We start from the raw sequence: 10,241 nt of genomic DNA, 5'->3' as shown, positions 1-10,241 counted from the left end.
ACACAAAGCTTTCTTTATTTCTTTTTTTTTTTTTTTTGACACAAAGCTTTCTTATACCTATATGAGTATCACTGGATTTGTTTCTCTAGTCAGCCCAACCTCATACACTATATAGTTTCATTTTGGAAGGATTTCGCTAGGGTGTGAACCAAGTCTCATCCTTTGTTTCCTTAGAGGCATCTTTAAGACTGTTATACTAGAGACGACTAAGAAGTGCTACAGTAGTGTTGGTGTGGTGGTTACCCACTGGGCTTTGATCCACAAGGTTGGCAGTTCAAAACCACCATCAGCTCCCTGGGAGAAAGACTGAGCTTTCTACTCCAGTAAAGTTAGTCTCAGAAACCCACAGGGGTCTCTATAAGTCAACATTGATTCAATGGCAGTGAGTGACTTTACTAGGAGCCCTGATGTTATAATGATTATACGTAGCTTTCTACTTCCGTAAAAAGTTAGTCTCGGAAACTCAGAGAGGCAGTTCTACCCTGTCCTACCTAGGGTCACTATGAGTCAGAATCAACTCAATGGCAGTAAATTTGTTTTTGTTTTTACTGAAGGATATAACTTAAGAACCATCTTTGTCTGCTAAAAGACAAAAACCACACATACCTCCATCAAAGCCATCTCTCTGTCTATAAGAGTCATATCAGACAGAGAGAACACCAATATCAGATGAGCAGATTGCTGCCTGAAGTGGTAGAGCCTGGGACCAGAGCCCTCAGAGGCTATGGCATGGAGTCTATGGGACAGAGCAAAAGGAACAGCTCTGAGACATGAGATAGAGCAACAAGCTGGCTTCCTGGCCTACAAAGGCTGAGGACCAGAGACAGATTTGGCTACTGGCTGAGAAGTGCTGCTGCCGATGAATGACTATATGTTTACTGTTTGCTGAACCTGACTTGTGGTAACCTATTAACTTTCCTAATAACTTTCCTTTAATTGTGAGTACTGTCTGTGAGTTTTGTGTAGCCACTGTAATGAGTTATCAAACTCAGTAAAGTTGGTGTCAGAATGGGTAAAGAGTGAGCATGGAGACATGTCAGACTCTTCCTGCCTTTTGGCAATAGGGAAGCCAGAGGAGGTCAGATAGGACCTCCCATGCTGTTTACTACATGGATCATCATTGCAATGTGATCCTTTATATAGGAAATACAAAATAATTTGCAGACCAATCATAAGAAATAATAGGAAATCTTAGTCAAGTGTCTAGCGATATTGGTTGATATACAAAAAGACCCCCAAATATTGTATGCAGATTACATATGCCATCGAGTTGATTCCAACTCATATCAACCCGATAGGGCAGAGCAGAGCTGCCCCTGTATGTTTCTGGGATGTAACTTCTTAAAAGAATAGGCAGCTTCATCTTTCTCCCGATTAGCAGCTAGTTGTTTTGAACTGCTGACTCTGAGTAGCACCCAACAAGTAATCCCCATACCACCAGGGCTCCTCACATACAGATTAGAAAATTAAAAATAACTAATGTATATAAACTTTTCATACACAGAGATACAAGAAAGCTAAATAAAAAAGAAAATATGAGGACATTGAGTTTAAGGAAAGTGTTTAGCTGGGTGAAAAGAGTCAAGAAAGTGGGTTGAGGAAGAAAGACTACAAGATCAGGTGTACTTGTGGATTGTTATTAAGGACCTGTCTTTGTTTTGGTTGGGAGGTTTTCAAATTCATTTTTTAAAATAACTAAATCATTAATCACTAAATAATAGTGGGTCTCAAGGGGAACAATCCTCAACCATTATGTCACAAATCAAGATTGTGATTATATACTTTATGCACATTAACTAAAGCTAACCACTCCTCAGAGATCAACTTTCAATTATTTAGGGAGGCAGTGATAGAATAGAGAAGAATCAATAATAAGAAGTGGTCTGAGTATGAGACAAGAGGGTAAAGCAAAGGTTTAATTGGTAAAATTAAGCTAGGGAAGGAACTAGTCATGAGCTTTAATCAATGATCTGGAAGTAACCAAGGAGTGCTGTGAGGTGCATTTATAATTAGACAAGGGAGAAAAGCAGAAATCTATCTTTTTATCTTGGGATTCTTCATATAGACACATTATTATTATTTGCAGCTGTCCTCAAACTATACTGAAAAATCAACAAGCTAAAAAAACATCCTGCACGTGCAAAATGGCAGGATAAGAAACAGGTGCTTTTCCTTATCCATCAATCAAATGTTATACTCCATGAAACTCACCATTATTGTACTTTGCTTAATTGTGTTCATGAAGAAATTACTTTTCAAAATGAAAAGGCAATTACACAGCTGATACTAAAATGATACAATAAAGATGTACCCCTATAACAAGTTTAAATATGTATATGTTTGTTCATACCCAATTTCTTTCAACACACAGAAGCTACTCTAGGTTAAATGAACAATTAATAAATAAAAAGAAAATGCTACCAAAAAAAATTCAAGTTGCTCCCCTTTGTTGTATTTTGTTAGTTTTAAATTCCTGACTACAATTTGAAATAAGTAAATGTTTCTACGATACCCTTTAGACTGTCAAGTCTTCCTGAAAGCCACCACCAAATCTTACAAGTTTGTCTTTTCCGGCATCCAGCATAATCATCTGGCTTTCTGTGCTCACATACAGTTCAATTGATCTAAAAAATTATTTTAATCTTCTTTCAATGGATCCATCAACAAAACTTTCTCCAAACATTTCCCTACATTGTAACTAAGGTGGTTCTACTTGATATAAATAAATAAATAAATAAATAAATAAATAAATAAATAAATAAATAAATAAATAAATAAATAAAAACTACAGGAGACAGTTCAAAGACTAGTATCGATCTATTCTACCTACTAGTGTGAGAGACATAATTACCATGTCAACCTACTCCTTTTTTTTCATCCCTTTCCATCCAAGGATTTAGTTCCCAGCATTTGGACTGGAACTTTAGAGCTAGGGGAAGGCTCAAGGAAAAGAGAGCTCATGTATGAGTTTAAGGTGACGAGGCCAGTTTGTAGCACTGCCGGTCCAACAATCAGTTTCCCCAAGGTCCCATTTCTGTGCTCTCCCAACTATGCCATGTAAAATCTGTGGTGATAATTAAAGCCAGTAGCCTGAAAACAATGCTAAGACACTTTTTTTTTTCAAACAACAACAAAAAATTTAAATAAACCCCCTGGCCTACAACTTATTTGCCTTGTGGTCTTATTTCTTTCAAGTCCTGTCAGTATCAATGTACAAAACTGAGTAACAATACAGAACAATACTCAAAAATACCAAGCCGAGAGAAAGCAGACAGACACAAATAAGTACATACTGTAAGATTCCATTTATAGCACCTTCTGGAACAGGTAAAGTAAATCTACAGGGAAGAATGCAGATCAGCAACTAGACTGGGACCAAGTTTGAGAGACTCAACTGCAAATGGAGCACAATGGAAATGCTCCTTATTTTGATCTTGATTATGGTGGTGGTTATGCAGGTGTGTCAAAACCCAAAGTGTACCTAGAACTGATGAGCCTACAGAGACAGCAAGTAGAATAAGGGTTCCTAGGGGGGTGGGTAGAAGGTAAAGGGGAGATAATATCAAGGAGTTCAGGAGAGAATGTTTTAAAACTGTGGTAGTAATTAGATAATATTGCTTGATATGACGGAACTATGGAATGATATGATACCTGTATTACCAACCAATAAAAAGGTTTTTTTGGTTTTTTTGGTGGGGGGCCGGGGGCTCAAACTGTACGCTTGCAAAAGGCAAATGTTAATGTGTAGGTAACGGCTAGATCTATTAAGCTGATTTTTTTTTTTTAATTACCCAACTGTGCGCTTCAAATGGGTGGAAAAAACTTTGTAAAGTATAACTCAGTAGATCTGACTTTTAAAAAACTGCTACTTCATCTAAGATACAACTATCATACTCATCTCCTCTAGAGAAAGACAAAGTACAAAGATTCAAAGATGAAACAGGCCTACATATACAAGGCAGGTCTTCATCTAGCCTAAACTCAGAACTAAATGGTGCCCAGCTATCATTAAAAACCATTCTGATCCGCACCACAATACATAGATCCTAATAGATTGGAGGGAAGAAGGATATGGAACAGCACCTAAATTCTTTTTTCTTTTTCTATCTTAGCATCGGCTACTAGACCAGTTAAGTCTAAAGGGCTCCCCAGAGACGATCGCCCTGAAATACTACATAAACCTTGAACCAGAACCTCCTCCAAAGGGTACTGTGTAGCTAAAAACAGAGTGACTCATAACATAAAGAATATTGCTCATGAGTATTGCACACCTTCTTAAAAAAAATCATCTGTACGAGACTAAATGGTTCACAATTACACTAAAGCAAAGATAAAAGAGCAAAGGTACAAATAAAAATAGAATTGATAATATAATGTAATTTTTCCATGAACTTTCTGAAGCCCTATGCCAATCTTGCTTATTAATCATATTACATCGCTATTTATGAGTTTACACATTTGTCTTCTCCAACAAAGAGTATGATCCAGAGGTCAGGAATTCTTTATCAGTATCTCTAGAACTAAAAAGAGCATCTGGAATACACAGGAGGAGTTGCTGACACATTTTAAAATTATGTTAATTATCGATGACTACATAAAAATAACAACTACCATTTCTGAGTACTTGCTATGAGACACTGTCCTAACCTTTTTACCTGCACTGGCATAATTAAACTCAACAACAATTCTGTGATGTTTAGACCCGTTTCGTGAAAGAAGACTGAAGCTCAGTGTGATTATGGCCATCGCCCATAATGCTACTTAACAGAGGAGACAAAGCTAGTATCTGAACCTAAACTGTGACCTAGACCATCCTACAACACTATCTCTTCAGTTCAACTGCAAATCCTGGTGGTGGTCTGGTGGTGAAACACTCAGCCGCCAAGTTAAAGATGCCACTTACAACTGTCACTTTGGACGAAAGGTGAAGACCACCGCCTTACAAAGCTTATAGACAGTTCTGCTCTATTCTATAAGGTTCCTGTGAGTTGGAATCAACTACATGGCAAACACAGTTCAATTGAACAGTGCCACAACTGATCATTCCATTGCATATTCATGGAAAAAATTAGGCTGTTAGAGGCAACACTAGGGTGTTTTTTCTTTTTTTACTACAGGGGAGAGCGCAGATGCAGTCTCCCACCGCCATAAATCATGCAGTCGAGTTTCCCACACTTGTGGAAATCGCAGGGGTCAGCACATTCGGAGTGCAATGGATGAGCCTCGCCTTGGGAAAACCACCTTTGTGATCATGGTATCTCCCCTGCCAGGTAAGTATAAGGGTATTTTTGCATATGGTTTTAGACAATTTCTTATATCTTTACTGCCATGTCTTGTAGCAGTCATATAAAGCAAAACAAAAACCAAACCTACTGCCATCACATTGATTCTGACTCACAGGGACCCCATGTAGGGTTTCCGAGGCTGTAAATCTTCACAGGAGTAGACAGCCTCATATGCCCTATGGAGCAGCTGGGGGTCTGTAGCTCCAATCCTCGCATTAGCACTCCAACACTCACCCAACAGCATCACCACGGTTCCAATCCTCATATAAGCCCCTCCCAGCCAAGCCTGCCATACTATCCATTGTAAGTCCCGTCTCTCCCAATCACTAAAAGAATGGTTTAAAATATTAAAAAATAAATCACTGATCAAATTATTCTGCTGACTTTGCAATTAGCAACCCAGCACTTACCCCCAAAAGCCATGACAGCTCGTTTGAGGATAAAGGGACAGGAGAAAATAGCCTTGTCTTAAGAGGGGGAAAATGGTTCTGTTCAAATGGTAACTTTTTAAAAAACACTGGAATAATCTGATTGCTCTTCCTATGAAACTAATTTTTTAAATCACAGAAAAAAACAGAATTTCATATACTTAATTAAAAAAAGGTTTATGAATTCAATACGTAAATATAGAGCATTTGCAAATCCCTAATAGCATAAGTTTATGCAAATGTGCATGACCTGTCTTTTGTTAAGGGCGTTTCAACTTGCTGGAAAGTTCAAGAAATAATCCCTATGTACATACACTTTATTATTTTTAAAAAGTCATGTTATTGTTCCTTCGTCTTGGCCGCCGACATGCCCTCCAGACTGAGGAAGACCTGGAAACTTAGGGGCCACGTGAGCCACTGCCACAGCCGTATCGGGAAGCTCCGGAAGCACCCAGGAGGCGGGGGAATGCTGGCAGCTTGCATCATCACAGGATCACTTCAACAAATACCATCCGGGTGACTTTGGAAAAGTCGGTATGCGACATTACCACTTAAAGAGGAACCAGAACTTCTGCCCAACTGTGAACCTCCATAAATTGTGGACCTAGGTCGGTGCGCAGACCAGGGTAAATGCTGCCAAAATTAAGACTGGAGCTGCACCCATCACTGATGTGGCTTGGGTGGGCTACGACAAAGTTCTCGGGAAGGGTAAACTTCCAGAGCAACCTGTCATCGTGAAGGCCAAATTCTTTAGCAGAAGAGCTGAGGAGAAGACTAAGGGTGTTGGGAGTGCTTGTGTCCTGGTGGCTTGAAGCTACGTGGAGGTTTAATTAAAAGTTAAAAATGGCTTTTCCCTTATTAAAAAAAAAAAAGTCATGTTATTGGGAACTTTTACAGCTCTTGTAACAATCCATATGTCCATTGTAGCAAGCATATCTGAACATATGTTGCCATCATTATTTTATAAACATGTACTTTCGATTTGAGCCTGATATCAGGGCTCTTTTTTCCCTCCCTTTGCCCTCCCACTCTCATAACCCCTCGATAAATTATAAATTGGTTTTTTTTTTAATTATTATTTTCATATCTTACACCAACCACTGTCTCCCTTTCCCCACAGTTCCTGTTGTTCATCCCTGGGAAAGGTGATGGTGGCGGTTATGTGTTGATCATTGTGATTGGTTCCCCCTTCCTCCCCACCTACTCCCTACCCTTCTGGTTTCCTTCCTGAGGGGTTTATCTGACCTGAATTCCATGTGTCATGAGCTCGTATCTGTACTTGTGTACATACTCCAGTCTAGCCCACAGTGAAAGTCAGGACTGGGGTCATGATAGTGGGGGAGGTGAGGAAGCATCAAGGAACCAGAGGAATTATGTGTTTCATCAGTGCTATACTGTGCCCTGGTTGACTCATACCTTCCCTTGTGACCCCCTTCAGTGAAGAGATGTTCCATTGTCTACAGATGGGCTTTGGGTCTCGACTTCAAACCCCCTCATTCTCAACAATATGTTTTCTGTTTGTTTGTTTTGGGTCGTCTGATGCCTGTTACCCCATCCCCTCGACACCTTAGCCTTTAAGACCCCAGCCGCTATATCTTTGCATAGCTGGGCACCATCATCTTTCTTCACCACATTTACTTGTGCACCCATTTTGTCTCCAGTGATTGTGCAGGGAGGGTGAGCATCACAGAACATCAGGTGGGTTAGAACTAAGTGTTCTTCGGTTGAGGCAGGGCTTGAGCAGAGGCCCAAAGTCTGTTCACTTCCTCAATGTATTGCCATATAAATCTAAATACATACACTTTAAAAAAGAGTATTAAGCACTTAGACTGTCCCACTGACAGTCTCTAAAGATTTTATCCTTCTCATCACGCAGCTATGAAATTTTCAAAGCCTCCTGAGAAAAGCAGATTTTTATTTCCACCCACCGCCCCCCTTCTTTGGAACTTCATAATAGAGGGTATAAAGTTCTCACAAAAGAAAGCTTGACGGTAATAACCACCACCACAAAAAAAGTTCTGTAAATTAAAAAAAAGAGAAGACTTATGGCTAAACAAAGTGGATTAAACACCAAGGGTTTTTCTGGGTTCTATGGCAAAACCTCATACGCACATAAAATAAATATATATATTTTAGAAGACATGTCCATGAGGGCATGGAGAACTGAAGAATCTAGAGCAAAAAATCTTCAATAAAATTATAATATAAAACAAGTAAGGATTATGTGCTAACTAGATGAAGTGTGAGATTCGCCCACTGTGTTAAATGCTAAAAGAGTGGGTAACACAAAGAAGGGAACCAAGCACACCCAGAAACGCTGAAGGATTAAAAGAACCAAGCAAGTGTTACAGGGCAGGGTGAAGCTGAAAGCAGAGGACCTGGTTGGATGTCTGTTTAAACAGAAGTTGAAACACTGCAAATCCCCACATTCCCCTCCTTCCTTTTAAAAGACCACATTCTGTAATAACTTCTTTTTTGTTTTCATTAGATCAATTTTACTGCATCAAAACATCACAGACAGGTCTAAGGATCATCTAGCCTGGACACCTCTTAGATCTTACTCATCAGCCTGTTCAACTATTTCTTTTTAACTTTTTAAACATCACCTTTTTATTGTAGAACAGTTTTTGATCTACAGAAAAATGATGAGGATAGTACTGAGAATACCCAAATACCCCAGACCTCGTTTTCTGTACTGTGAACCTCTTACATTTATATGGTACATTAGTCACAAATAACCAATGTACTATTTCTTTTTTTTATAAATATAAGAAAACATCCAAAATTTTTAGGATATCCTTGTTTTTAAACTGTCATGGCTGCTGAAATTGATTCGGGTTCTATGTTGCTTCCTTCAAGAATTAACTCATCTTTCTGGGTTTCAGAAAAAGGACAAGCAACACCTGTCCTCATTTGAACCCTCTGAAAATATTTTTCACCCGAGAAGTTATTGATTTCAAGAAGAGACCCATTCTCCTGAGTAACAACGTTCATGGGAAGTGAGCATACACAGACCTCACCTCGTATCCGAACCTAGAGTAACACCTTTGATCATGTCCTGTACATGACTACAAAGAGCGCAGATCACAGCCAGCTCCTTCCTACTTCCACAGCATTTGTCAAGAGAAGCCTCTTCTTTTTCTTTCCAAGAAGACTGAGCTCTACATTGCGTGACTGAAGTCCCTCCCCACAGAGTTCCTCTGGGGCCATTCACAACAACTGTGTGCTCTGATTCAGAGATATGTTAACAATGTCATTCTCACAGCAGAAAAGGCGAAACAACAACAAAAAGTGGTATAATAGCTTCTTGAGAAAAGATACAGGAGATGATTATTTTGAGGTCTGGTCTATCCTTAGACACACATTCCCCTATTTTTACATGGTATCTCACATCTGCCCTTACTCGTGCCTAGTAGACAACTAATTCCCTATTGCCCGCCCATGCCCCTCCTCCATAGCTAAAGAATCTAGAGTTCTACTACCACCTCACAGAGTTAACATCAGGGACCTTCTCAACAACTCCAGCCTCTGTCACATGCCAGGGTAATTCTCCAGTATGCAACTCCTCTGACTCCAGTGACACATTTTAAAAAGGTCTTCAGCAAAAGTCCTTCAACAAGATGCTACATATTTCATAGAATTGATATTTTTCCTCACAATACCTAAAGAGACTTCAACCTTAAAAAAAATCAGAAAACTCCATCTGGCAAAAATTGGCAGATGCCTTAAAGGAAAAAATAAATAAATAAACAAACAGCAAGCACTGCAAGGCCTGTACTGTGATGATGGATTAATGTGACTACAATATCAGGTGTGGACTCAGTTCAAATTCTGGACATAAAATGGATATTTACAGATTTAGGAGCAAATATGCCAGGTTTTTTATTCAGTTTCCTTAAACAACAGCTTTCACTTTCTCACAGGCACAAAACATCAAACCAAATTTCTACAGCTCAGTTGTCTGTGCCTTGTTGTGTTTAAATACAGTATGTTATCCAAATACAGCACCCTAAAACTTACCTTTGGAGCATGTAATATCTCATTTCTTTATTTTCCTCTGTAGAACCCTCCATATCAAGATGACAAAGGAGTGGAAGCTTTTTCTTCAGATTTTGGCCTTGAAAACACAAGTTGCAGTTCTCCTCCAGTTGCAGCTGCTTAAAACCCGGGAGTACATGTGCATATATTTATAGGTTTAGTATTAAGGCAGCAGATGGACATTGGACCTCCACTCAAGTACTTACTTAATGAAAGAACACTTTGTTCTACTAAATTGGCATTCCATAATGCACACCTTCCCGACAAGACCGCTGAAGACAAGTGTGTGCATAAGCAAATGTGGTGAAGAAAGCTGATGGTACCTGGCAATCAAAAGATATAGCATCTAAGGACTTAAAGGCTTGCAGGTAAACAAGCAGCCATCTAGCTCAAAAGCATCAAAGCCCACATGGAAGAAGCACACCAGCCTGTGACCACGAGGTGTAGAAGGGACCAGGTATCAGACATCAAAGAACAAAAAATCCTATCA

The 10,241-nt window shown here is 39.3% G+C and overlaps 1 protein-coding gene, 1 non-coding gene and 1 pseudogene across 9 annotated transcripts in view; 1 reads left to right on the top strand and 2 right to left on the bottom strand.

The window, feature by feature from the left end:
• ACACA (acetyl-CoA carboxylase alpha) overlaps window positions 1-10,241 on the bottom strand; it is a 332,267-nt gene that overhangs the window by 199,137 nt on the left and 122,889 nt on the right. The window lies entirely within an intron of this gene.
• LOC115872981 lies at window positions 5,117-5,278 on the bottom strand. Its single transcript, XR_004048167.1, has one exon. It is a non-coding gene; the product is annotated as a U1 spliceosomal RNA (small nuclear RNA).
• On the top strand, window positions 6,081-6,525 carry LOC105979026 (annotated as a pseudogene).

The sequence above is a fragment of the Echinops telfairi genome, unplaced genomic scaffold, assembly GCF_000313985.2.
Source record: "Echinops telfairi isolate 266 unplaced genomic scaffold, ASM31398v2 ScPeMD7_7458;HRSCAF=8496, whole genome shotgun sequence".
Lineage (NCBI taxonomy): Eukaryota > Metazoa > Chordata > Mammalia > Afrosoricida > Tenrecidae > Echinops > Echinops telfairi.
The sequence above is the reverse complement of the archived record's forward strand: the minus strand, read 5'-3'. Positions and strand labels throughout refer to the sequence as shown.